The sequence below is a fragment of the Patagioenas fasciata genome, chromosome Z (assembly GCF_037038585.1).
Source record: "Patagioenas fasciata isolate bPatFas1 chromosome Z, bPatFas1.hap1, whole genome shotgun sequence".
Taxonomy (NCBI): Eukaryota; Metazoa; Chordata; class Aves; order Columbiformes; family Columbidae; genus Patagioenas; species Patagioenas fasciata.
In genome coordinates, this window is record NC_092560.1 from 17,419,490 (window position 1) to 17,445,966 (window position 26,477).

The 26,477-nt window shown below is 40.3% G+C and overlaps 1 protein-coding gene across 7 annotated transcripts in view; it reads left to right on the forward strand.

Moving 5' to 3' along the window:
• Positions 1 to 11,375: 11,375 nt before the first annotated feature.
• The window catches only part of PIP5K1B (phosphatidylinositol-4-phosphate 5-kinase type 1 beta), a 114,031-nt gene continuing 98,929 nt past the window's right edge, over positions 11,376 to 26,477 (forward strand). For 2 of the 7 annotated variants that reach the window (XM_071802088.1, XM_071802089.1), the window contains exon 1: positions 11,505 to 11,618. The gene's annotated coding sequence lies outside the window, so the exon portion shown is untranslated. Of the gene's footprint in view, positions 11,449 to 11,502; positions 11,628 to 26,477 lie in introns of those variants that run through there. The other 5 variants (XM_071802083.1, XM_071802084.1, XM_071802085.1 and 2 more) reach the window with 5 other exon arrangements.

Here is a 26,477-nt window from a genome sequence, read left to right on the forward strand (position 1 = left end):
AGGGGAGTTCACAAATGGTAATAGCAATTTCACAATCACTGTAAAAGTGAAATAACTAATAAAAAAGTGAAAGAAACAATCCAAAGTATTTAAGCTATTTCTTACTTCAGCAATTGCTTTTGAAACACAAAATGCTCATAAATAAAATTCTATGACAATGCTCTGGCTCCAGGTATTTTTTTTACCTTCAGTTGAGTGTTTACAGTAAGGTTTTATTGACTTCCTGTTCTAAATGACTATCATAAAAATATTTAAGGAATGATGATATTTAATCAAATTAACTTCCTAAGAATGTTTTTGGGGGTATACAAACAGGTTAAATATTTACTACCTAGATTCTCAGTGAGAAGAATCGCAGTACTTCATTATAAGAAATACAGTTTATGTAACTTATTTGTGACCTTCTCATTTGCCACAGGAATCCATATCCTCTTTCTCACTGCCAGGCATGATGCCACCTTAGGAACAATGGCAGTCCTATCTTAAGAAACATAAACTGGAATGATAATTTGGAACAGTCTTCATATTAAAATAAATTGATGCTCTGAAGTACAATGTAGTAAGTTTGTAAATGACAAACAAAACTAAATTCCTGTTGCCTTTGTCATACACAGAACTGAGAGTAAAATATCTCATCCCTTCCCTGAAAAGATCAGACTCAGTATTAAATGACTAGTAACATAAGGGTAAGTACATGTGGGATTTCAGTCTATAGGAACCCCGACCTAAAAGAAGTAAACTAACTTACAACTTCAGGAAAAAAAAAAAAAAAACACCAACACCAAACCCTGTTTTTCGTTACCTGGCAAGTGTCTTTCAGCCATTAGTCTGATTTTCATTTATAGACTTAAAGACTGGATTTCAAATAATCAGTTTTCCCATGGATTTCAACATGGGGGACTTGGCTATACAATTTATTAGCTCCTCACAATAGGAGAACATCTACTGTTAAATATGTCAACTACTCTGTCTAATGTTTTTAATTATTTAATGGTCAAGAAAGTAAAAATTTCTCTGCAGCTCTGGGAACATAATCAACAGTGCTGAAGAACCTAACTTAATCACCAAAGGTTAAATGTTCAGTTTGGATTCACTGTCCCATTTGAATGAATATCAAATAAGAGCAAGCTGATGATTTATAAACCCCTCACCACCCAGGAAAAAAAAAAAAAGGAAAAAAAAAAATTTAAAAATAGAGGTCTTCATATATGTATAATACTACAGATAATATTACAGATTTAGCAACCCTATGTACGGAAAGCTGCAAACTTTTGAACTTCAGGTCATGATGGTTCAAGTAATGAAGGACTGCAGGTTCTTTTTTGCCTTTGGGAAGAACAGGTGTGCTGCATCATCACAACTTGATTTTGCAGCTGTCCAGGCAAGGAAGCTCGCTGTCAGCATGAATTCCAGCTTTCATACACTGTCTGGCATTTAGCAGCAGGAATTTTAAGACAAATATTGTAGGTCTTTTTGTAAGTGGAAGCTGGCAAACTCTTTTTAATAGTAGAAGTAACAAGCACTCTGGCTTCTGATTATTAATATCACTTTAAGTGAGAAAGTGAAATACTGCCAGGAAGCATTTCTAAGTTTCAAAGAAGGGAGTCACCATGAAAAAGTCCCTGGCTGTTGATCACTGCTCCACCCAGAAAGCCAACACGGTTTATGAGGTTTAAGTAAAATAAATAAACTTGCACACCTTGAACCCACTAGAGAACAGAATATGTGTATTTCACAGAAGAATAGCAAAAGTTGCAGGAATCCACGTGACCTAGCTTTGAGAGACTCTATTTCCACAAATCAAAACAAAACCTGAAATATGTGGCAACTATTTACAGTTTAAAATAGTATTCAAGGAAAAACAGAGGAGCATGTAGTAATAAACTGAAAAAAATAATGATCCTTAAGGATAGAAAAAAGAATGAAAATCCAAATAATTGCAAAAAAAAAATTGAAATACTGATGATTTCTATTAAAAATACAGTGATGTAACTTTTTCAAGATTTTACGTACATATTTTGAAGTATTTCTACTGATAATTAATTCTTCAGTACACAGTATGTGGGAGTGTGAGTCTGGTTTTGTTTCAAAGGCTTGTCTTCCATTTGCAACAACTACGAAGATTTATCTATTTTCTGTTTCATAACAGCAGCTGCAATTAAAGACAGAAATTTCAAGAGACTATAGGCACATATGATGAGAAGCTCAACATTATTTCAGCCTCACAGAACACTGGTAACATATTCAGTGTGGTTTATCCAAGCAAGCGATACAGCTATGAGAGCTAAATTCAACTGCGCTTCTCCCCCTGCTTGCCCACTATAGGAATCTGACTTCACCCCACTGGAAAAAGAGTATCTATGGAAATACTCATGTACAAAACTCTTGCAAATTCAGGCTTTACCAATGTAGTAGCAGCTCAGTAGCAAAGTTTGGATTGACCTATATTGTTCAAAATTACTATAATTAATAGTATTGGCTATTTGATCATAATGACAATCATATTCACCCTGGACAACAATAAATAATGCCTGACATATTCCTGAAGTCCCATGCATAGGCTTGGAGCCTATAACTCTGTAAGAAGCTCAAAGGAATTTAGAGGGACTGTATAAACAGACAGGAAAAAAAACATACTGAAGAGCACTGAAGGTCATCATGTGTTAGTATGACGAAGAAAATGGCCCTTTCATTACTAAAAGAACTCAGTGAGAGTCATTTTGTTAGGAAAAATTTCTGGAGCAAAATAATGTTGTCTTGAGGTATGTACTGACACCTCAATTCTCATTTGGCTGAGCCTATACATGTTCTTAAAGAAAATACTGAGTAGAAAGGTGAAAACCTTACCAAAAAGACATTCAGTTCTGTTATTCTAGTTCTGTGTAGCTTGAGAAAGTCAGATACCTAAAAAATACATACAGCTGAAAGAAACAAGTTTTCTGTTCCTTACAGGTTTTCTTAAAAGTGATTTGCCTCCTACTGCCCTGGTGGTTCTTTCTCTTGATGATATAATTCACACCAAATGAAGACAGCTTTTTTTTTTAAATACATAGAGAAGAACTGAAATGAAGAGTGGAAAACATGAGTACTAAGAAAAATGTGATCCTATCATATTTTTCCTCTCCCATTTCTGCATTAAATGGAGCAGACACTGGTCCATGATAACCAGGCGTTTTCAGGTAAAGGGCATCTGCCTTTTACAGACATGCAGACCTATTCCTTATCAAATTTTCCCTCTTCAAATTCATCTTCACTCAGGCTACATACAGGTGAGTTGCAGTCATGAGTAGTAATACATATCCACGAAGAGAAAAAAAGATTGGAACCTTTATCCACATCCAAATACAATCAAAAACCAGCTACTTGTTTTTTTCTCAAGTTGTTCCTAAATAATGTGTGTATACCAATATAAAGTCATAACACAGAGAAGCTCAGCAGAAATGTTGAGTCAGAAATGACACCTTCATTTACAGCAAAACTAGTGGATTAAAGAAAAAAATTCTTCTAACATAAGACTATATATAGTGGTGTTTTCAGTAGGTATCCCAGTCACAAGTACGATAAACGCTAGCAATTACGTCATATGTGCCAACTCAGGAACATACAGTCGGAACTTTACCTATGGCTCTTTGTTGGCCTTTGCACAGGAACACCTTTTCTTCAGCACAGTGTCTCAGTACTTTCAGCAGTCTTCTGTTCAGACATAAAGATCTGAATGCAGGGAGCTCACTGAAGCACAGAACATTTGGAAAAACTTTGGAAGCATCATGACATATCCGTTGCTTCTCTGTTTTTAAAGGTTTTCAAGATAAACATTTCCACTGTATAAACTCACAAGAAGATTCAAACACTGCAAAAGAAATTCTCCTGGATATGTGGCATTCTGAACATCTTACAAGCTTCCGTTTCATGTACTCCTGCTTTTGTTTGTTCTCTGTTATGCTTACTATTTTGTTCTTTCTTTTGTAACTGGAAACAATTACTAAAACTCTTTTTTAGCATTTTCCACTAAAAAAAAAATTCACAGTAGTGCTTGCTTACTCATGTCAGACTTAGAAGCAGCAGCTTGTTCACTACAGAACATTTGCTGGATTACTCAAACAGCCTAATGCAGCATCTCATGCAGCGTTAGAAAGTCACAGCCTCCCTAATTATCACCATTTAGAGAAGGTGCTGAAAGACACTGCTTTTGGATCCCAAGCTGTGTAAGTATGCTAGTATCACCTTTTTTCTGGGCTATTTAAGTTGATAATGCAACCCCATTGTACCTGGTATCAGAGCTCCCTTCAACATATTTGCATAGCACTGCACTGTGTCCTATAGACAGACAGCCCACAGAAGCTAGCCTTAGCACAAGGATAGTATTTACCAGCCTTTGCTTTTCCATACAATCTTGTGATACTGTAAGAAAGATAAATACCCTGGAACTCTGTTCTTGTACACTTATAAAGGAATGTGTCTGGAAAAATCATGTGGGCTTGGCTTCTATATCCAGCCGAGGAGGCTTCTCAGGGTTTAGAGCTAGGGAAGAAACGGATGTTTTCTTAACCTGTTACTAAGAAGTGATTTCTGCAAAGAGTGCACTGTAACTTCCATGTAACTTTCTGTACACGTAAAAGGCAGATGCAATATCTTGTTTTGAAATACTAAGACATAACACTGATAAATGAGTAATGCGCTTCTGAATACTCTTATAAACTGAATTTTCTCATCCCCAGTGATGTATGTGAGCACAGCACCTCAAAAGCAGGATATTATCAGTAAAATGGCACTGAAACCCATTGGAAATGCACTGCACTTCATGGTTGAATTCCATGACATGGATCCTGAGTTCATTTTTCTCTAAAGATGAGATACTCTTTAAAAGGAAAAACTTAAACCAGCTCAGAAAGACTTAAGAACAAATGGTTCTTTATCAGAGAGGGTAGAATCCCAAGCATGGGAGAAGGTCTCTCTCTGCACAGAAGACATTGCACTGGCATTAGATTTCCCTGAAAGATGATCTTGCTCTGCTGGACAATGAACTGGAAGTTTTATACTCATTTGTCAGAGAAACCTGAGGCATGCACTCAGACCAGACTGTGCTTTGATTCAGTACGTCAAAGAGAAGGCATAAGTTTGAGAAAGAGAAAGACACTAAAGCCAGCAGAAGTGTGCAGGGTGCATGCTACATTCTAGTAGCTGCATTCTTATTTGGTTGTATGGAATTTTCATTTTGCATTTTGCTTCAGCTATGAAGCAGGACTCATATTCCAACAACAGAGCTTATTGTGAATTAATGAGTGTATCATTAGTAAACATGTAGAATCTTTATAAATGCAATCTCACTTAAAACCTGATGCTTCTTTAAAAGGGTGAGTTCAAATCATCCTTTTAATCTAGAATGACATTTCTACTGTCATTTCAATGTTATTTTAAACACATGAAACTAGAAGACCAGTCAATAAAAACATTCAGACAACACTCATTCTAACATTCTAACATTCTAACATTTTACTAATGTTAGAAATCCTCTGAAGATTTTCACCAGTTTGTATGTATATCCTCTAAGCAGTAATATCAACACGAAAATAAAACACTGTTTTAGAATTTCACTGTGACTGTTCTTCCTAGATTAGATTGCTTTAGATACATGCCTGAACTGGGAAACAGAACCAATGTCATCTAGTTTTTGACAGCTGGGAGAGCTTGACACTGCTCAGTTTTCAAGTGAATATGTGGCAAAAGTTAATTTAATTAACTGCCAGAACTTTGCATGCTTTCTGTTTGGCAGTGCTGACATTTTAACTCACCCAGATGCTTTTCCCTCTTTCACTTTTAGGAAAGTTTTTGCAATCTCTTTTCTCTTACATGCAATTTCCTGGCTTAAATTATGTAATAGTCTTCAGAAAAGAAAAAAACAGGAAATAATGGCAACACTCAGACTGGAAGTCCTGTTTAGATGTTGTCAGCATCACATACACATGCTTTGCAGCTTCATAGTTACAAAAACAACCAAAGAAATCCAGCTTATCCCACAATGGTTCACTAATCAGGACAAATGCAAGGATATGTGGGTGGCTAAGAGAACATAGTCATGGATAAGAAATTCAGAAACACGGAATTCATTTGTAAACTTCGCTGGACTGCAGAAAGTGGTTCAGGGAGGTGGCAGTTTTTCCTGTTTCATTGAATCCAAAAAAGTGCACCTGTTCCATTCAGAATAATAATATAAATGGTACAAAGACTGCAGTTTTGTTCTAAGGAAGGCATCGAGATGACTGATTTGCCACATTGTAAACAAATGTTGTCTGAATTACCACGGCCTATGTGAGCATCTGTATGAAGAGCTCTCTGATTTCTAGATCATAGCTTAGTGACTAGTCCTGCTCAGTTATCTCAGAAGCACCTATGTGGAGCAGGGAAAACAAAAAAAAAAAAAAAAGGAAATAAGGAAATATGCAATCAGTGCTTTGATACAAGAGACTTACACTGTTCTGAAAGCAATCATCAGAAATCCCTACTGAAAAATGTCTGCTTTCTTAAAAGCACTCAGGCCTTCTCTCCTACCCTTGTTTTCAGCAAACAAAATGCAGAAAAATTCAGGCTTAGTGCTGACATGCTGATAAGCCATAGCTAACATCTCCTTGACAATATGTAAGAATATAAGAAATTTATTATATCTGCAATTACTGCACAGAAAAGAGGAACTGCCCTTGAATATTCAGACAAATATGAGACCAATAAGTTTTAATCTCCTTTGAAGTGCATCCTTAATAAGCATGCTTAATATTATTTTAATATGTATACTTTTAAATTATTTTCATAAGCTGATCAAATCAGTAGAACTGGAAAACTGGGGGATTTTGTTTGTTTGTTTGTTTTTAATGTAACCTTGCATACTTTTCAAAGACATGATAGGAGAGGAACATGGGAGAGGGAAGAAAATTGCTTATTTTAATTAAGAGAAGAAATAGAACTCTTTGTAGTTATGCGCATTTCTAGAAAAAAAACCTCTCCAAATTAACATATCACAGAAGTGACAGTCTTGAAGCTGCACATTGAGTTTTAATTCCTGCATAAATCATGATCTAGGGGAAGGCTTTTGATGCAAAGGGCTTTGTTACTGACTGCTACTAAGAAAGCTATAAGTTGCTCCTTATTTTCCTTCAAAAATTTGTCCATGGTTTCTTGTTATATAAAACCAAAGGAACATATAAATGAAATTACTTATGTGGGTCTAAAATACTATCTGTGCATGATGGTGGACTCTGTATGCTGAACTTATTCAGTAGCTAAGATCAGCACTGACTCATGGATTTCAAGACATAAAAAATTACTTTGACATTCTCATCTCATTCCTCTGTTAGAGACAACTGGAACTCAACATAAGTATCCTGCAGCGACTGCACACTCTAAACTGCCATACTTATGCAAATGCTTTGACAATGTGAAGTTGCAATAAAAATGTTAAATGTTCTGCATTGGCATAATGATCCAGCTGCAACTACTGATGGTTGCAGCAAAATTCATCCTGAACTTGTGGAAGGCTGACTCTCAGTAGCATGAACTTGTTCTGGCTCAGGTATGGCACACAATTACACTTCGCCCCACACAGTCAGGTGTAGTCAGGAATGCAAACTGTTGAGGGAGAAAAGGTAAAAAACTCATCAGCATAAAGCTAATTCATAAAAATTATCTGAAGGAGTCTGAACCAGCAAAGTGCATTTATACTAGACCATCACTCTGTCACAGCACTTTTGATCTGGAACTCTGAGTCTTAATACTGACTTCAGTATATTGTCAATACATGTCAACACTTGTCAATACAGCATTCTCCTGGAGAAACTGGCTGCTCATGGCTTGGATGGGTGTACTCTTTGCTAGATAAAGAAACTAGCTGGATGGCCAGGCCCAAAAAGTTGTGGTGAACAGAATCAAATCCAGTTGGTGTCTGGTCACAAGTGCTGTTCCCCAGGGCTCCGTGTTGGGGCCAGTTCTGTTTAATCCCTTTATCAGTGACCAGGACAAGGCGATGAAGTGCACCTTCAGTAAGTTTGCAGATGACTCCAAGTTGGGTGGGAGTGTTAATCTGCTGGAGGATAGGAAGGCCATACAGAGGGATCTGGACTGGCTGGATTGATGAGCTGAGGCCAATTGTATGAGGTTCAACAAGGCCAAGTGCTGGGTCCTGCACTTGGGACAAAGCAACCCCGGGCAGCACTACAGGCTCAAGGAAGAGTGGCTGGAAAGCTGCCTGACAGTGTTGACTGACAGCCTGCTGAACATGAGCCAGCAGTGTGCCCAGGTGGCCAAAAAGGCCACCAGCATCCTGGCTTGTGTCACAAGCAGTGTGGTCAGCAGAACCAGGGAAGTGATTGTCACCCCGTACTCATCACTGGTGAGGCTGCATCTCAAGTACCATGTTCCATTTTGGGCTTCTCTACAAGAAGGTGCTGAAGGGTGCACATTGAGGTGCTGAAGCATGGTCAAAGAAGAGCAACGAAGCTGGTGAGGGACCAGGAGCACAAGTCTGATGAGGGGCGGCTGGGGGAACTGGGGCTGTTTAGCCTGGAGAAAAGGAGGCCAAAGGGAGACCTTATCGCTGTCTACAGCTACCTGAAAGGAGGTTGTAGCATGGAGGGTGTTGGTCTCTTGTCCCAAGTAACAAGTGGTAGGACAAGAGCAAATGGCCTCAAATTGCGCCAGGGAAGGTTCAGATTGAATATTAAGAAAAATTTCTTCAGAGAAAGGGTTGTCAGTCATTGGAACAGGCTGCCCAGGGAAGTGGTTGAGTGACTATCCCTGGAGGTGTTTAAAAGACATGTAAATGTGGTATCGAGGGACATAATTTAGGGGTAGACTTGGCAGTGTTACGTTTACAGTTGGACTCAATCATCCTACTGGTCTTTTCCAACCTAAATGATTTCCAACCTATGTTTTCAGTCACCCATCTATAAAACTTTATAAGTTATGAGGATATTTCTCTCATCTCAGATATTTTGTAGAAGAAATGCATAGTTTGTGAGATGCTTTAATATTTTGAAGCAATGAGCATAAATGTCCTCTACACAAACATCATCAGTCCCATCAAAGAGTGATTCTATGAATTAGAAAAATTTGTCGGACTAGCAGTTACGATTGCACATTTCCTGCAGTTACCTTGCTAGATCATATGATGTGAACAGCTTAAAGAGTTAGCTTGGAATTCAGTGTGGGGCAATCTACCAAAATGACAATTGCAAAATTTACACTGTAAGGAGCTCTCTACTACCACAGCTAGACACAACTCTTATCAGGCTGGTTTTAATATGTCTGTGCAGGATGCAGCTGTCAGACCCCAGGGCACTCACACTGGCAGTGTGAGGAGAAGAAAATTATCATTGAGATTCATAACATGTTATTTACTGACAGTTTTATTATATCATAAAGCACTGTTACTGAGTGCACACATGAGTGGAAGAGAACTTTAAGGTACCTGTTTGTTTCAGCACAAAGAAGGAAGAAACTCTCCTACTTTAGATGTTATTTTCAATGAAGAAGCAGCAGAGGTTCTGTCTGCTTTTCTTTTTGGACCTGGGATTTGGTGAGGCCTGTTTGCCACATATAACCGGTGTCACTGCTGTCTGAAATTCTTAAAACTTTCTTTGCAAGAGCTCTGCAAGACAGTTCAGTCTTGCTGGTTGAGGTGAAACATAGTGTGAAACAGTCCACCTTAAAGATCTGAAAGGAAGTTCTGAGAAGCCCTGACTGCATTAGCTTATTCTCCATCATCTTGCAAATACACATACCACCATGAGCTAGTTAATGCTCCAGATTTTGAATACATTAAGAAAGCATAATCCACTCTAAAGATTTAAAGCTGAGCTAGATGGCACATCTGACTGCGGTGTATATGAGCCACTGTGCTACTGGTGGGAAAGGCAGAAATTGAAGCTTGAGGGGATAAAACCAGAAGCTAGTTTCCCAGAGATCTCTCTTGCAACTCTGACCTAGGGAAGCCGTCATCATTTAAGAGGTATGACTACTGAACATGTTTATGAGTAAATACGTGATGTAGTTGCTCTGCTATCATTTGTTATAAATACTATGGCAGATAAAAGTCAGAGTGAGGTAAGGGCCTTAAACACAATGGAACAAAATAGAAGTAGCATGCTGAAATGCTACGCAATTTATCTTCTTTAACACATGCACACATACAGTAGCTCCTTCTGCATTTGGAATTCAACGTAGATGAATCAGCATGTCCAGTATCAGTAATTACAGCTTTAAATGCACAGCTATCATGCATTCATCTTGTGTAGCTTGTGATCAGTCTATTCTACCAGGAATAAAGAAGTCCTAAGCAGATGCTAAGGGTTTGTAACCGTTCTTGAGTGGTAAGCAGGCACAGCCACCTGTGCAGCCTTGGGTCATGCAGCAGGAGTGAAGCCTCAGCACTCTGCTCCCTGGGAGAGACCAGGCCCCTGTAGAAGAGACGTTCACCTCAACACAGCAGTGTTGTGAATGAGGTCCTCCCAGCCCCCCATCTTCTTCAGCAGGAAATCTTTGCACATTCGTTGTCCCAGCTTCCCTTCCACATTCATTCATTTGCACTAATTTATAGCCTTCTTCACTGTCCTGTTACAAGGGCCTCAGGGAGGTTTTGATGAGGACAGCCCTTCAGGACCCCTCACAGCTCTTGTCTCCTGGGGACCTTGGACCCACAACCACCAGCTGTTCACCCACCCTGGGCCCCCACAGTGCCGCAAACACCCCCCTGTGCCCTGAGTGCCTGCAGACAGAATCACATAATCACGTAATGGTTGGGGTTGGGGATGGGGTTGGAAGTGAACTCTGGAGATCATCCAGTCCAACCCACCTGCTAAAGCAGGTTCACCAGAGCAGATCACACAGGAATGTGTCCAGGTGGGTTTTGAATGTCTCCAGGGAAGGAGACTCCACAACCTCTCTGGGCAGCCTGTTCCAGTGCTCTGGCACCCTCAAAGTGGAAAAGTTTCTCCTCATATTCAGATGGAACCTCCTGTGTTTCAGTCTGTGCCTGTTGCCCCCCATCCTATTGGTGGGCACCACGGAAAAGGATCTGGTCCCATCTCTTGTCATCTTGAGATATTTATAAATATTGATGAGATTCCCTCTCAGCTTCTCTTCTCCAGGCTGAACAGACCCAGCTCGATCTCAGTCTCTCCTCATCAGAAAGACGCTCCAGACTCCTCATCACCTTTGCAGCCCGCCGCTGGACTCCCTCCAGCAGACGCGGGGCACAAGGCGGGAAACAGGAGAGGCAGCAAGTGCCAGGGGAACGGGGCTCGCGGGTGGTGAGGTGAGCCGCGCCGGGCGAACACCGGCACACTCGCTCCTCCTCGGCCCCGGGGCGGGAGAGCGGGAGGAGCCGGCCCGGGGCGGGGCCTGATCTGCCGCGCCGCCTCACGCCGCCCCGCCCCAGGCCGCCACACGCCGGCGCTGGAGGTGAGGGAGTCGCCGTGCTGCAGCCCGGGCGGGTCGGGGGCGGTGGGGGCTGCAGCCCAGGGCTTCGCTTCGGTGTCGGGTGGCGCGGCGGGGCGCCGGAGGCGGGAGGGAGGCCTCCCGTGGCGGGGACGGCTCGCTGGAGGCCCTTGCAGCTGGCGGCGGGCACATCCGTGCGTACGGTGCCTGTTTTTTCTCACCTTGTTTTCTTCCCGGTGGGGTGGGCAGTGTCGCCGCGTGTGGGCTACGGCGTGTGCCGTCGGGTTTTCCTCCGGTTTCATTTTTGCGGCTGTTCAGTTCTCCCCGCGGCGTGGGGAGCTCTGCGGGGGCGGCGGGCCGGGCGTGGCGGGCGGGGGTCGCCCCGAGCTGGGCTGGGGCAGGGGCTGAGCCGGGCCGGGCGCGGCTGGTCCCGGTCCCCGCTGGGCAGCCCCGTCTGCACCCGAGGCCGTGCCGCCCGCTGCCCGAAGGGCTGACAGAAAACGCTTCTCCTTTCTGGGCTGTTTGTGTTTGTTTGGGGGCGTTTTTGTCTCTGAACTTCCGCGGACTTTTAAGTCTCTTAATCGTGAGGTTGTAGCTTTATAAGTAAAAAAACCAAAACCAAAACCAACCGAAAACCAACAGCATGTGGGGAAACTGCCAGGGCTACGTCCCTGCGAACACAGGCTGTTCCAGGCTCGATCGAGCTGCCCAGGCGGGCGCAGCCCGTGCGGGGTCCACGCTGACCCGGGGTGCCGGGCCGGGCCGCTTCTGTCCGAGATGCGGGTTTGCTGAATAGCAGGAAACTCTTTGAATAGTAAAACTTACATCTCAGTACCATAAAGCGGCTTTCTTAAAGTAAGAATGTTTCAAAGCACTTCTTTGGCTATCAGAGGCTGTTTTATTTTTTTTCCCCTCCTTTTTTTATACTGCTTCTTAAAAATGGAGCTGTGGTGTGCGCTGTTGCTTTAGGAAAACTTTGTGCGGATGTTATGTTAGGTCTCCCAAAGGAAATGTAAATATACTTCTTTCATGTTGATTCTAAAAGGATGTCGCTTGAGGTGAAGAAACAGTGGGTTTTTTCCTTTTGTTAGATAATTATGCTTTTATGTAAATGTTATGAGCAAACATTTGCATAATGTGATGTGGAGGAGGTCTTGGATAGAAATTAAAACAACAGAAACTCTTCTTAAAATGAACAGCATTGACAGTTCAGGAGTTAGTGAATATATAGTGTAACACTTACTGTGTCTTCTGTGTCTCAACATAAATTTATAGGATATTTATTCCATGGTTTATTATGGTAGAAGTGCTTTTGTAATAAAACTCATTCAATGGTCTTTCAAAATTCTTTGATCTTCAAAGCAGAGAATACATAGTCTGATGAATGCCTGATGTAGTTGTTGCTCTGACTCTTCCAGAACCTAAAGAACAGAAATAATTCTTAATTTGTCACACGTCTTCCTCCAACTGGGTACTTTTTCCTATCCTTAATGTACTTTTTTGCTTTATAGCCATCTCATAATTGATTCATGAAAACCAAATTTGAAGACAAATCACAGAATGGTTAGGGTTGGAAGGTCTGAAGACAGATATTTAAATGTATTTTGTTTTTAAAGATTAGTTTCTGGTAATTAACATGTCAAACTAAAAATGAAATGCAATTGTAAAAATGTTCTTCACTCCTTTTATTTTACTTTGTTTAATCTCTTTCATAGATTCTCTCCCTCCCCCAGTTAGATAGAACAGGGACTGGAAAATAATTTTTGAAGTTTAGGAATTGGTCCTTAAACCATTAAAAAAGGCAGGAGGTTTTTCACTGAGTTCAGTTGGTGCTAGCTTAGAGCTGTTTATAACCTTTAGTTATGTATTTAGGTCTTCTTGATATCAGGAGAATTGAAACACATGCCTGAAAATAACCATATGCTTGTGTGGTTTGCTGTAATAGTTTGTCTTTGTGGGATGGTGTTGGGTTTTCTCAGTTTTGTTTTTTATCTAGCCTGTAGGTAGGCAAGGGATTTCTTTTTTTCTTACTTTTGACAACACTGGAATGGGCTAGGAACTATAAAAAATATTTTCTTTGTGGCTTGCATAATGTGGTACATGTAGCATTGAAAATGTACTTACTGGTTCCTGCAGCTCCATGTGTACGGTGTCCACTCTGTGTGTTTGTGGTCTGTGTAACCAAGGCACAGTAAGTGTGCTGGCGTTCTTGGCTGCTTTAGGGTAGAAGCTGGCAACAGCCTTTTGTTAGGACCTGGGCAGCTGTTTGTAAGGTGCCATTCCCCCTTCTCCCCTCAGCTCCCATTTAGTTTTAAAAAGAGATAAGAGCTGGCACAACTTCTGTGCAGTTTCCAGCACTCTGCAGGGTACAGTGCTAACAGTTGCTGAGAGCCTGCCTAAGCGTTTGTCTTACACAATGATTGCAGATTGTATACTTGATGGTATTGCAGTGTGGTTACTTTGGTTACTGCTGATAATTATATGGTGCTATATTTGAAATTTATATACTGTGGAAGCTAAAAAGCAAACTTCACTAGTCAGGTGAAATAAAATGTGCACATAGGAGCATATAGATGAGCAATTTGGTATATGTTATAGTGTGCAAAACCCCATATTGCTTAGAACTGAATAGCAAACTCTGCACAAGTTAAATGGAACGAAATGCTTTTCGAAATTGAGTCTTACTGACAGTGCTAGACAGGACTGCGAAGATGGTCTTCATGCTGTTCTACCATCCTGTGTTAGGTACAGCTTTGACAATTTTTCATCTCCTAGGTATAATTTGTGTTTGAATCCATTTTGTACCACACCTGCTTGTTGTGGGCCAACACCACTGATATTTTGAACTTGATTTTCCCTAAGTAGATCCAGTGTTTCATTTGTCATCACAGATTCCTGCTGTGATTATGAAGTCACACGTCTTATTCTTCACATTTATACAGTCCAGAAAGAGCTTTTTGTCCTCCCATGTGAGGAAGAAACTGCAAGTCCTTCCTCAGAGAGCTGGAAATCCCATCTTTTATCTTCCCTCTTTATTCTCCAGCTGTGAAGTAGAAAACCCTATCAGGCTGTTGCAAGGTACAACATCTACCATTTTACTGTTATTTCCTCCTTGCGTCATAGTCAAAAAAAGTAAGTTACTTGTAAAATTGTGTGGTACTGTATAGGGACATAGTCGTAGGATGCATCAGTCACAGAAAAAGCCTATCTTGGTGCCCTTTGACTAGAGCTAGTTTATGATCAGAATTATGTTAAGTGTAATGGACACAAATGCGAAGATGATTTGATTATACCAATACTTAAAAAAACAAATACCATTCAATAGTAGAAATACTGCTGTAATTTACAAATGCAGTCACTAAATTTTGTTCACAACTCCAGAAACATAGCTGTGCCAGTTGAACTGAAGGAAACGGCTAGCATTTAAGCTTGTAGCTTGATGAGCAGTGCGGTTTAATGGGATGTTGCCTTCAACACCAAAGCTGACTTCAGAATACTACAACTGTTATTACAGTTTGCGACTTTTTTGGCTGGTGGCAAACTATTGCTGAGGGTTTGTGATAATATTGGATCACTGAACTGATCCAGGTTAAAAGTAACTTTGCAAGAACAAAAGAGGTTGGCGTGGAGGGCAGCTGTTTTTCAACTGACTGTTTAAATGGTGCAGTTTGCTGGTACAGCCATTTGTGAGGGTTTGTAAATGGCAGTGGAGAGGTGGAAGAGAAGTGGAATTAGTAGAGACCTGTTAGTTTTGTCTTAAGAAAATAGTATGTGAGATTTCTGTCAGTGTTCCTGTAATCTAGTCAAGGGGGAGGAACTTGTTGCTTGCTTGCAACACCTGTTGCCTCTACCATGTCCCCAGTCTGAATCGTAAGTCCAAATTTCGCTTTCTTTACCCATCGGGGCTTCTTTTGTTGGCATGAGCTTTAGCGTTGCAAAGCCCAGGGTCAGACCTGTGTCTGCAAAGGGAGTGAATGAGCTGGATTCTCCTTGGGCTGTTTTGTACCCAGAACTTCCCATCCATCTCTATTTGGGAAAGGAATTTTCTCTTTTTTGTCCTGCTGAGTTTGTTCTCATGGTAAGTTCTTGGCCTGGGTACCAGTGTGAGTCATTTAAATGCCAGCGAATATATCTATGGAGCTAACTGATAGCTTAATTGTAGCTGGGGTGTGCCTGTCCCTCTCCTGATCTCAGTGCAACTGGTCCAGGCAGCAGCAGCTGGAGGAGCAAGGAGGTACCAAGGATGGCAAACTGGTGGGAGCCCCAGGTCTGTGCTGGGCTCGCAGCCTGTGCTGGCCTTTGTCCTGCGTTACTTTGCTGCTCTTGCTGACTGGTCTGTGTAGAAAGGTGTCCCAGTGCTGGAATGGCGTTCCCATTTGGTTACGTAAATTCTTGTGAAGCCTCCTGCCGCTGGACACAAGACCATGAGAGCTGGTAAGAGTTTCCTCTTTACAAGCGGTTGCTTCTTCCCCAAATCTAAGGTGGATTTTTTTATTTTTTTTCCAGTTCATGAAGAGCATTAACTGCATGAGAGAGCATGTCGACCCAGAGAAACAGGGAGCAGCCAGTTTTCTATTTGGGTCATGTGAAAATCCATTACAGTTGCCACTGTTGCGTATCTCTGATCAGAAGATTAATGAATACATTCTTTTTTTTTTTTGGGGTCAAGATGGCAGTCCTCATGATTACATACCTTCACTAACCCGAGGTGTGAAGGTGTAGTATTATGAAAAAGGAGCTTAGAAATTCATGGGCTTCCTTTTATAACTGTATATTAAAATATTCAGAGTATGATTGACCTAAATGGAAAGATTCCAGGAATCCCTGGATACTGCTAAGATAACTTTCTACCTTGAGACATTCTACAGATGTTCTTGGTTTTAATGTGTCATGAGTCAAAGCTTTTTGCCTGAGAGTAATGCAACACTTGTATGAGACCGTGCCCTGTCTGACAGTGTGGCAGTTGCACTACATGGCTTGTTGGTGCCTCCTCCTCAGGAGGAAGGTGTTTTTGTGCAGTGGTGTATGGTTGTCTTGTTTGCCTGTCATTGATAACAGTAGCTCAGTGACTTTTTTAATCTCTGGAAAAGAAACAAAACCATCTCAGCTAAGAACACTGAACATTAGTTTCAGTGGTGCTGAGTTAAGTTTTTCAGATCACTTCATTACTTGGTTACTTCAGTTGTCAGGTCTTACATTCAGAACCCCAGTAAGGGATGTGTCAGGTGTGTCAAGGACCTTTGTCTTCAGTGTGCATTTCTATTGTTCTAATGTCTGACAAGTTTGAGAGGGCTTGTGTACAGACTTGTTTGAAAATACACATATTTTTGTATTCATAAGTCTAAAAAAATGTTACTAAGACAATAAATAACACTATTCAGCCATTTTTCTCCAATATGTCTCCTGGCCGTATTACAAAAGGTTGTCTTAGAATGGAGGGGTGAAAATTTACCTTCTTGGGTAATGGAGAGGTTGGCATGCAGTATGGTCTTTTGGCTTGTGAGTCAAGGTAAAAATTACTGCACCCTTACCTTCTTCATACCACAAAGCGTAATCAGCAGATCTACACCTGCAGGCGCTGATTAGGATCTTTTCACCACTTTTTTTTTATGATATGTTTTATGTGAGTCTATTCAGAGAGCAGATGGGGTGTTCGTGGTTTATGCAGTGTGGAGATTGCCCTTACCCAGCCCGCCCAGCTCCTGGTCACCAGGCTGCAGAGAGATAAAGTGATATTTCTGTGGCTCTGAGCAGTCTTGTGTAAGATCCCTCAGATCTCTGTATAAATAGTCTGGAAACAAAAAGGCACGTGTGGCTTACCTTGCATGGAAGAGTACACCCTTAAGTCAAATTTGAGTACCCAGGTACTGCGAAAAATGATGTCTTCATTTTGAGTAATGTGGAAGTCAATATGGGTAATTTTATAAGGTATATTGCAGTGCATGAAGACACAGGCACATACAGAAGCCTTTGAGGGACTGTCGCTTTAGCCCTTTATTGCTTACTCAACCTTGCACACACTTTGAGGAAAAAAAAAAACACAAACTTTTCATGTTCAGAGTGGTAGTGGAAGATCTTTGGGGGGAAGAGAGAAGTCCCAAGTTCAGCCACTTTGTTCAGCGCAGGAACAAAGGAAGTATTATGAAGTGGTTTTTGGCTAGGAAACAGAAAACCTTTTCATGAGAGTCCACAGCTTCTGGTTTTGTTTTTAATACAAACATGATGATGTAACAAGTCATCTCATTAAGGAACGATACTTGAACATTTCATGTTATTTGGTTTTGTTTACACAGTAAACTTTTTGCCAGCTATTCACAGATCACTATAGTAGAACACTAAAGTATTGCAAATTGAAATAACATTATTATAACATTATTAATAGAAATCTGAATTGGAACCTTACTTTGCTTTGAGGCTTTACACTAGAAACAGTTTGAAACTATGGGGAATGTGGATGGGTAAGGACCGTAAGTCTTTTGTTATCACATTTGCTCTGGTTATGCTTCTGCTGAAATGTATGATGATGATGATCCTGTCAGAGATGTGGTGCTAGTACATTATTCTTCAGTCATGTGAATATGATCATTCTAAGCATATGCAGAAACAGAGATGACATAGTCAAAGAGGCAGTTTGACATCTGATTTCTAGGCAGAAAACCAGACATGGAATATTATTTCTTGGTGTGCAAATAATGTAGTTTGAGTATGAGATATTAAAAGTACCTACAGTTAAAACATAAATATCTGTGTAATTTTAAGACACCCTTTAAAATTCTGTTGTAACTAGCCGAAACAATGACTTTCAGAGAAGTTTTACTGATACTGATTGTGAGAAGGAAGAGCTTCAGACCTCTCCAGTAATATAGTCCAAAGTAATTCAGAAGGACCTCTTAAATTGCAGTGTGAATGGCAGATTGCTTCTCTATCATTTATTTAGGAATACTTGCTAACATGTTCACTGTTAAATTAACAGTTCATTTGGTCTTTAAAATATAATTTTTCAGAGCTAAGACTAAAAGAATAAGTAGCTTATAACTATAAATATTTACGTTAAGATGGTTCATGTTCTACTTCATGTCTGAATTGTATTCTTAAGGATATTTTACTTAGGCTTCAGTGTTTGAAAAAAGTGACTCCAGCAGTAGGAGAGGTGTCCTACTTGTTAGCCCTCAAAACTTTAATTAAGTCTTGAAGTATTATAAACTGTCATCTTTGCTCAGCCCCAAGATTTCTCTCAACTAATTTGGACCATGTCTGTGTATGTTAAACAGCAGATTTGGTGTACTGTGGTGTTCTCATGCAAAATAGCTAAGAAACATACCAGTGTCTAGCTAGACTGCATATTTTGTAAGGCTGTCCTGTGCCTTTGTTTAAGGTTTACATGATTGCTTCTCTTTCTTTAGGTTGCTATTCTGCTAGAGAACATACCAGTTTTTGTTGTATGTTGGTGTATTCATCGGTGTGACTTTCGTCATGTGCTTTGCATACAGTTACACTGGAGTCTTAAGTGTTACTGCAGCCAGAGCCCATCTAGGACTGTCTATTTTATTTGACTAGCTGTTTTTAACAGAGTAGCAAAACTGGAGGTTTTGAGCAGCAAATGATGACTTTGAGGTCACCTACAGCCTGTACTGCCTGCAACGAAGGCAGTGTTTCCCTCATTTATGTCTCCTTATCTCAGCACACTGCGTTGTTGTTATTATTCTATGAACACGGGCCTTCCTGTTGTGCTGTAATTAGCCAAGAGTGAACACAGAAGCTTTGGTATAAAAGAAGAAACACATTTTGATTCTGAGTTACTGGTTCTCAAACATGGGATTATTGCCTTCTGTTAGCAGCTGAACTGGTCAATTAAATTCCTCTTCCTAATAACAATCCACTAAGTCATTAAACTAATTATTGCATTGCTGATTAGTACTAACTTTTTCTTTTTCTGTATAGGCAGGGTTGTAAAGGGTTGTCTAATATGCACTTGTCTCACTCACAGCTTTAAAAGATACAGTGCTTACTGTGGCAAGGCTGATTGTGTTGTAAGGTGAATGTACTTTGCAACACCAAGAACGGAAATTGTTATCGCTGTGTTTCAGCAATGTCCATAACAGTATTTTCTTAGCATGTGAATAGTTAGGAATGTTATGTAGACAGGAAAAAATGAACTGTGGTCTATTCTGTCTATGGGGGGGATGCAGTTTCTGGAATTAGCTGGATTTCTTTGGAGTCTGAGCTCCGTTGTACTAAAGCCCAAACAGAGCATGCCTTGCACGTTACTGACCTCTGAGTTTATTTTGATGAGTCTTTTCAATGTCTGAACCTACCCAGCTTTTCTGCTTCATGGGCTTTGTGTCACAGAGGTGATGGGAACTCTACAGGGTGGAAGATGCATCTGAAGATTGACATGTCAAACTGATTGTCAGAGAACCGTGCCCTCTTTACCTTAGTTTCTCCAGAGGAAGAGTTGTGTAAGGATCCCTACAGTAGTTCTGTATTGCAGAACTCATCTTTGAACCTGCTCAAGAAAGATCACTGTAGTTTTAAGTGCATTTGATCGGACTGTGACTTCAGTGCAGCCCCAAAGTAGTTGTGCATCGTAGGAGTATCCTACCTCCTAATTTTGGTCCTTGAATGTATTTACCTCAGATGTAAGAATGGTAGTTTTTCAACAGCTGTTTGACCTTATGTGGAGGTCAGTTATTAACTAGTAAGCAGCCATGAACATCTGCACAATTACTGAGTGCAGTTACCTTTAGCACTTGCCTTGACTCCTCCCATACACATTGCAGAGACTACCTGTCATTCAGAATTGCCCTTTGCATCTCTCCACTTTCATCATTGTTCCAAATTTGGTATGAAGTAATGGTCTGCGGCTACAGAATGTTGAAACCTAATCAAGACCCTTTCATGTGTTGCAGCTGTTCACATTACTTTTGTTAGTTTGCTGGACAGGCTTCTCATCTGCAGCCGCTCCCTCTGACACATGCAGGAGCTGAAGTGGTGAGATCTGAGTCTGGGTATTCTTTGGGTGAGCAAAGGAAGCCCCTGCTAGGGGAATGTGTGTGCCGTGATGTAAAGATTGAAACACAACTTCTACCTGGCCATGGCTTTTCCATACTTAGCCACGCTTCTTTTATGTGGGCAAAGGTGGCTCTGGATCTCACTCACAGCTGTCCCAGTGGCAGCCTTGCCAGTGCCCTCAATCAGCCTGGTGGCATGATGATCTGGGCAGATGTGCCTCAGGACACAGCTGGCAGAGGGCTGACGTCAGTGCAGTGTTGTTGCAGATGACTGATAGCGTGAGGGGTACGTGTAATGTATTACCATGAGGAACTGATGCACATACAGAATCTTTGGCTGGTTTGTGTCTGTGTTTAACTTGTAAATGAACTATGAATGTCACCTGTGTTTGAAGGATGACCTGATTTCTTTGATTGTGATATTATACAACAAAGTGTAGCTTTGCATGTTTCATTCTTCTTGCATCAGGTTGTGTTTGGAAAAAAATGGCTAATGAACAGACATATTTTTGTTAAATTAAGGCATCTAGTGAGAACTGTAGTAATTAAAAAAAAAATCTGTATTCATTGTGTATTGGAAGCTAAGGCACTTAACTTCATTATTTTAAACAATCACATGTATTGCCAGGTCATAATCTAACTTTGACTGTATATTTGCCTTTCAAAAGGGAGATACTGCAGACTGACATATTTTTTTTTTTCACCTACCTTGGGGCAGGCTGCCAAAACACTGGAGTGGTTTATTCTAGAAGTGTACCCCACAGCAATTATGATAAAATTTATTCAAAACTTTTTCCATGTATGGCATTATAGCAGCCCTTACTTGAGCTGAATCTTACCGTTTTATGACTGCATTCCTGTGCTGGGCTGACTTGGTGATCAGAAAGGCATTGGAAGTCAGTGGGAAACAGTTGTGTCAAGTGGTTTGTAGCCCTTTGCAAAACTCGGGCAGATTTCCCCTTGATTGGGAGGGACTTGAGGAAGAGCTTGAATCTAAAATCATCATGTTCAGTTTATTTCAGTCTGAAATTATCTGGTCTATTCACATGTTGTTTGTACAGATATTATAGAACTTTGAGTTGAATTAGGCAGCTAACAAATGTGATCTGAAATTCATTCAGTCTTCTAATTTATTTGTTCATCCAACCCTGATTTCTTTAATGTCCAGTCTTTTTGTTCTATCTTTTCAATGTGCAGTATATGTCTGATTTAATCTGCAATATCAGGATAGCATCATAGCTATAGCAAATGTGAAAAATGTAAAAGTACATTAGAAAATTATCTGTTCAGAATAGTTAAACTGGAGGTTAAAATGCCAGTGGCAATTTCAGCTGCTTTCAGCTGAAATTACATGTTTAATACGAGACTGTGGTAGGAAGTAATTTATAAATTGTTTGGTGCTTTTTTTTTTTTATTTTTTGGTTTGGTCATAGCCTGACATTAGTAGAAGAATTTCACTTTGCTTTGCTATACCTGCAAATGATAAGGTGCATGATGGGAAGTGTGGCTCATAAAACTTGAGTTAAAAACATGAGATGCCTTAGGATATTTGTGTTGGCTGCTATTGAGCAATGTCTTGGTTTTTACATAGACCCTCAAAGCAGAAGAATTTATCTTAACTTTAGGTCTAATTACAGGGATCGTTAGTTTCAGGATTTTAACTTGTTTGTTGAAATGCAAACATTTTTGTCAGTGTTTGCAAAGCTGTAATATTGTGCTAAGCACCACAAATTAAATGAAAACTGCTGGGAATATATATGTTTTTATGAAGTAGTTTGAGAGGTAAGTAAGTAGGCATAGTGAAAAATGGGACTTAATTTTTCCATTTGCAATAATCTCTATGGATATTAGAGATGAACCTCTGGAATTCAGTAACTGCTTGGGTTAAAACCTTGTTACAGTAGCAACCACATTAAATATTTTGATGTTTGCTTGCAGTGTTGGTTTAGTGTTGTTTAACAGTATTTAGTATTGTTGGTTTATATTGGTTTTATGCAGAATGCATTTGAAACATTTGGGACTTACATTAAGAGGCTTTTCAGCTAAGGCTGAAAAGGTTGGGCGCAAACTGTTTTTGACTCTGGTGTTTTGTTGGTACTTCTAATTGAAACAAGAAGCAGCTGTTGATACAGGGAGGTGGAGGGTGAAAGTCTTTCTGTAGGAGCTCAGAAATATTCAGTATAAACATAAATTCTGTGAATTTGTTGCTTTAACCTGTCAACTGTAAGTGATATTTATAAAGTGGTTTGCAAACTCTAAGATATATTATGAAGTATATATTTACAAAGTGAGAATATATATACTGAAGGGTGGGATTTGCACAAAGCACCCTCAAACTTGGAAGGAGCGGAAGTAAAATTATTAGTGGTTTCTTTACAACTTCTATGAGCTTTGCTAAATACTGTGTCTTTGCCATTAAGACTGGATCTAAAGTTGCAAACACAAATTTTATAGAGCACACCTGATGCAACTTTGCATTTTATGGAAGAATTAAAGGTAGCTGGTATGTGGGAATGAGTAGTTCAGCAAGCTGCAGCTGGTTCTTGTAACCTCGGTTTTGGTTGTATAGATTTGATGTATAAGGCACTGAAGGTAAAAATGTTTTCATTAAGATCAATATACAAGGCCTAGGCTAAGTAAGATTTTTACTTGTTGTTAAAAACTTATGCTTAGATTGTCACGTTCAGCTTGATACTCTGTCCAACAAGCTGACACTTAAAACCTGGGATGTGAGGAGGAAGCCAGGGCTTACCCCATGAGAACTGTTGAGTCCCTGCAGTTTGTTCTGGCAGAAGTGAGGGATGCAAAGACTCAACCCTTTATGTGAGAGGCTCTTAAGGACTAAACCAAAAGTTATAAGAGCTGTACCTTTAAGGGATAAATGGAAAAAGGAGAAATACAGTGTACTTTGTATAGGAAAGGGGTGGCCGCTGTCCCTGTTGTGTTTCCTGTGGTTTGTCACCATATTGCAACCGGGCGGCATGCTCTGCCTGGTACCTGTCTGTATGCATGACAAGCAAACACAGGCTGTCAGCCTACTTGTGCTGTGGGTCTCTAAGAACCTCTAACAGCTCTCAGACTTGGATTTGACCCTGTGAAGCACCTGTGTTATTTAATGGACCTTGGCAGTATATTTCATGCCATGTATTCCGTTATGTGACTTTGTGCCTATGTATTCTACTCTGTCATACATGTTCTGTTGACATGTGGCATTGTATGAATGTAACTGACAATCAGGCCTGGCATTCACTGAATGATTAGCAAAGCCAGCAGTGATGTTGGGAAGTTATAAGGTCATTCTTGTTCCTTCTGTCTGTTCATTTACATTCTCTTCAAGAGAAAGGGACCTTTGGAGCAAAAGCAAACATTTTGGTGAACTGAACTCTCAGACAGTGAACTATCATTTCAGATGTGTGCAATGGCTATTAAATGGAGAGGGAGAAAAATAATACCATTGTTCCAGTTTTAGCTTTTGTTGTGCTGATAGAAGATAACGAAAGTGGTGACAAACGTAGCAAAAGCCAATTTGCAAGGAATTTTACTCTAAGTAGCCTAGGAATAGTATGTGTGAGATCATGTTATCTCCACTATATTGCATTCTGTTGAGTTAGCACCAAAACTGATTAATAAGGTCTTTTTAAAAAATCTATGTACAGAGGCAAACTGTATCTGCAATTTGACACCAAGCTGGGAGGAGTGGCTGACACGCCAGAAGGCTGTGCTGCCATCCAGAGACCTGGACAGGCTGGGGAGTTGAGTGGGGAAAAATTTAATGAAATATAACAAGGGCAAGGGTAGAGTCTTACATCTGGGTAGGAACGACCTCAGGTTCCAGTATAAATTGGGGAATGACCTATTAGAGAGCAGCGTAGGGGAAAGGGACCTGGGGATCCTGGTGGACAGCAGGATGACCATGAGCCAGCACTGTGCCCTTGTGGCCAAGATGGCCAATGGCATCCTGGGGTGCATTAGAAGGGGGATGATTAGGAGGTCGAGACAGGTTCTCCTTTCTCTCTACTCTGCCCTGGTGAGACCACACCTGGAATATTATGTCCAGTTCTGAGCCCCTCAGTTCAAGAAGGACAGGGAACTGCTGGAGAGAGTCCAGCGCAGGGCAACAAAGATGATTAAGGGAATGGAGCATCTCCCTTATGAGGAAAGGCTGAGGGAGCTGGATCTCTTTAGCTTGGAGAAGAGAAGAGGAGACTGAGGAATGACCTCATCAATGTTTATAAACATGTAAAGGGTGAGTGTCATGAGGATGGAGCCAGGCTCTTCTCAGTGACAACCGATGATAGGACAAGGGGTAATGGGTACAAACTGGAACACAGGAGGTTCAATTTAAATATGAGAAGAAACTTCTTCTCAGTGAGGGTAACAGAGCACTGGAACAGGCTGCCCAGGGGGGTTGTGGAGTCTCCTACTCTGGAGACATTCAAAACCTGCCTGGACACCTTCCTGTGTAACCTCATCTGGGTGTTCCTGCTCCGGCAGGGGGATTGGACTGGATGATCTTTCAAGGTCACTTCCAGTTCCTAACATTCTGTGATTCTGTATCTGGGTTTCACTGGGAAGAGAAATTCCCATTCAAGGGTGTTTTTTCTTTTTGTGCAGCAATACAGCCTAAGAATGCAAAAAATGAACAGCAAGTTCAGCTAAACAAGGACTTGAACAAATGCAAAACAAAGTAATTTGTCTGTTTAGTTGCTGTGATAAAGATACATAGACTTGAAAGCCAGGAGTCCCTCAGATCCAATACTGTGTTGCAGTGGCACACAGCAAAATTGTAAATGATTTTGAATACAGTGTAAAACTTAACTAAAACCAGTTGGTTTTTATGAAAAGTTATAAACTAGTATTGGAGGTGCGATTCACTGATTCATAATAGAGATTTTGCAATGATTTTAATAACTATTGTGAAATATTTGGTTTTATATTCTTTGTGTTTCACCTACTTTAAGAACATATTGTATATGTAAGAAGTGCCTTCATTGTATAGTAAAAAATGTTAGCTTTCTATCATTTTAGATACTACTTTTCAGTAAAAATCTATTTTAGTATTTTTTTTAGTATCAAAGAGTTATACAGGAACAAATTACTTTTCCGTTTCACAGTTCTGATGGTATATTCTTTTGAGGATATTTTTCAGTTTGTCACAGCATGTTAGCAATCAATTGTATCTTATAACCCTTCATCTCTTTGTGTATATGTACAACATGCGTTTGTATAATATCTTCATAATATAAAAAAAGTCTAATATGCAATGGATAATGTAGACAGTATATATAACACATATATAAAAATTGGATATGTAAGTAAAACAGCATTCTTCAACCTACTTCTGAGTGGCCTTTCTGGACTCAGGTAGATTTTACACTTTGTGTATTTCCTTTCAGCCTAATATGCCTACCTATTACTTAAATATGTGCTTTTACAGAGATTAAAAGTATATGCACTTTTCCTGTGTTTTCACAGTCTGGTCTAAATAGGAATGTTCTTAAAATCAAGTTTATTTCTAGTAAATGGAAGTGATGACAGTAAGTTTGTGAATGATTACAGAATAGTTTTTTTCTGTCTTGAACTGTGGAGAAGAAAAAGGGCTGTTAAAGAGGTAATTTCTAGTCATATTTTATTTGAAAATGTGATTAGACATGCTCTCCCCCACCCCCTTTGGTCTTATTTTGACCTTGTAAGAATATGAACACATCTTCCATGATTTTATAGTTTTGAACATGGAAACTTCACAGGTTGCCTGGACTACAGGTGCTTGTACTGTCATCCACATGGGTGATACTGCCTCTTGCTACCTGTCCCAATGCTAGAAGCAAATGTAGATGTTTTATAAGGAGCACAGGGCCCCCTTGAAGTTGTAACTCAACAGCTTTTGTAAAGAGCCAGCAAGCTGGAATTTTTAGGTACTTCTTGTGCAACTCAGACACTGGAATTGCAAAATGCTCTTGCAAGTCACACTGTTGAAGCATTAATAGAGCTTTGCTGTGCAGGCATGAAACAATAAGGACTCTCTTTTCAGATGTTCTTAGC